This window comes from Alligator sinensis, unplaced genomic scaffold, assembly GCF_000455745.1.
Source record: "Alligator sinensis unplaced genomic scaffold, ASM45574v1 scaffold1902_1, whole genome shotgun sequence".
NCBI classification, from domain to species: Eukaryota; Metazoa; Chordata; order Crocodylia; family Alligatoridae; genus Alligator; species Alligator sinensis.
The window spans coordinates 154,454-157,341 of record NW_005843416.1 but is presented as its reverse complement, the minus strand read 5'-3'; positions in this window follow the sequence as shown (position 1 = coordinate 157,341).

Here is a 2,888-nt window from a genome sequence, read left to right as displayed (position 1 = left end):
GTATCTACTACTGTGTAAGGTTTTGCTAACATATTATAATGTTACTGTTACTTAACTTTTACCTTTTAAAAAGTGCTAGTTCAGCTTAATAGAAATATGCTGTTACAAAGATTTAAAGACCACCGCCCAAGTATTGCTTTTTTTGTTAACCATGAAGTCTGGCCTTGTTGTAATAAGTATAAAAGGTCACCTCACCCTTAGAGGGGGGCCATTTTGCCTTTTGCTGGCTTTATGGTCTTTGCTCGAGCAAATAAACAGCTGTCTTTCTTTACCCGCGTTGTCTGTCAATCAAATTACAGCTAGACAACGAACCTTAGGGAGGTTTCTCCCACCACATACAAGAGGGCCACAACTTGAGGCTCCCGACACAGAACCAACAGAGCCCCAAAGTGCTAAACAAGGCCTCCTCCCCCCAGGCCAGAAGGGGTGGGGGCGCAGCCCTGCTTACAGGGTGCCAGGGGAGGCCTTCTCAATAGTGCCTGGTGCAGCAGAGCAGAGGAGCAGAGACCTGGACCCCAGTTACAGGGAGGTCAGGAAGCCTCGGGGTCCCAGCACACTCAGTATCTTCCAGAAGCCTGCAACCTTCCCTGCAATCCGTGGGTATCGTCTCTGGCCGGCCTCTCCAAGTGGAACGAGAAGCAGAGAATCAAGGGGACCTGCGCCCTGCTTACAGGCTGCAGGCCGGGCGTGGGGGTGCCGAAGAACGGCTGGCCAAGTGCCAGGGCGCTCGTCTCGCCAAGGACTTGGGGATGGAGTACATAGCCTGCTCTCAAAAACGACGGCAATAACCCTTCATGTGAGCTACCAAGTGACCACAAGAACATGCTAACCACCCAACAAAAGGGGCCCCTACCCTGAGATACGCTGAGGTCTTTTTTCCAAAGTGATTAGGGGTGGCCTAATGCGCCCCCAGGCCAGAAGGCACAAGAATTAATAGCAGTGCTTAACCCCCTAGGGGAAAAGTTGGGAGGAGAAGGCTACGAGGATGCATCTTACCCCTTTTCCAGCACTGGGGAGAAAACAAAGTACGCTGCAGCGATTTTAAGAACATAAAGAAAATAAATGCTTTTGTTCCCAGGCACTCCTCTCTCTCGCCATCCACACTCTCACAAGGGAAAAAGACTGCTCCCAGGCTGGAAAGGAGCTCCATGCTGCAAAGCGCTTCACCTCCAGCCTTCCACGGGAAAATCCTCCTCTGCTCCCAGGGGGCAAGAAGGCTGAGACCGGCACCCTCCTTACAGGGCCCGGCCCGCCTGACTAGTCACACTGCCTACAAGGAGCAAAAGGGAAAGGCCCACAGCCTGCTTACAAGGAGAGCTGATAGCCAGGCAAAGGACAGAGCTGTCCCCAGAGTTACAGTGAGACCTGGACCCTGCTTACAGGGTGGTCCACAGCTCTGCAGACCCCAGCCCTCCACCAGGGGCATGGGACTCGCACCCTCATTACAGGGTGGCACAGCCGTCCGGAGGTGGAGTGCCAGGCATAGATGCGGGAAGGAGGACCAGTGCCTGGACACAGGGATCAGAGAGGAGGCCACTAGCTTCAACCCAGCCACAGGAGGGTCATCCAGCTCTGGGGTCTAAGGAGTTTGCCGTCACCGAACGAGTCTCGGCTCCTGTCTGCAAGGCTGCCCTGCGGCACCGCGCTGCAGACTGCTCCGGCTCGCTCACACCAGCGCAAGGAGGCTACACCCACCCTACTGACAGGGGCACCTCTCCGACTGGCTGGCTATGGCAGCGGACCTGGCCTCCCAGTTACAGGACATCCAGCGCTATGCACGTCCAAACCCCCTGTCCTTCTCCTGTGGTAGGAGGCACCACACACCCTGCTTACAGGAGCCTGCGCCATCGGCAGCCACGTCTGGCAGCTGGCCTGGACCCCGACTACAGGGCGGCTGCTCTATGCAAGACCGCCAACCAGATCTACGGCTTTACAAACGAGGCGGCGGCGACACACACCTTGCTTACAGGGCTGCTCACCTGCCACCTGACTGCTGCACGAGTGCAACACCATCGAGGGCAGAGACCCATTTCCGGGTTATAAGGAGTTCGCCCAAAAGCTCACAAGGCAGTGGAGACAAGGTGATAGCAGTGGCAGAGGTCAGGGGAAAGGGGAAAAGGCTGTAGACACAAGGCAATAGCGGTAGCAGAGGTCAGGAGAAAAGGCAGTGGAGACAAGGCGAAAGCAGTAGCAGAGGTCATGGGAAAAGGCAGTGGAGATCAGGCTATAGCAGTGGCAGAGATCAGGAGAAAAGGCAGTGGCAATCAGGCGATAGCGGTGGCAGAGATCAGGAGAAAAGGCAGTGGCAATCAGGCGATAGCGGTGGCAGAGATCAGGAGAAAAGGCAGTGGCAATCAGGCGATAGCGGTGGCAGAGATCAGGAGAAAAGGCAGTGGCAATCAGGCGATAGCGGTGGCAGAGATCAGGAGAAAAGGCAGTGGCAATCAGGCGATAGCGGTGGCAGAGATCAGGAGAAAAGGCAGTGGCAATCAGGCGATAGCGGTGGCAGAGATCAGGAGAAAAGGCAGTGGCAATCAGGCGATAGCGGTGGCAGAGATCAGGAGAAAAGGCAGTGGCAATCAGGCGATAGCGGTGGCAGAGATCAGGAGAAAAGGCAGTGGCAATCAGGCGATAGCGGTGGCAGAGATCAGGAGAAAAGGCAGTGGCAATCAGGCGATAGCGGTGGCAGAGATCAGGAGAAAAGGCAGTGGCAATCAGGCGATAGCGGTGGCAGAGATCAGGAGAAAAGGCAGTGGCAATCAGGCGATAGCGGTGGCAGAGATCAGGAGAAAAGGCAGTGGCAATCAGGCGATAGCGGTGGCAGAGATCAGGAGAAAAGGCAGTGGCAATCAGGCGATAGCGGTGGCAGAGATCAGGAGAAAAGGCAG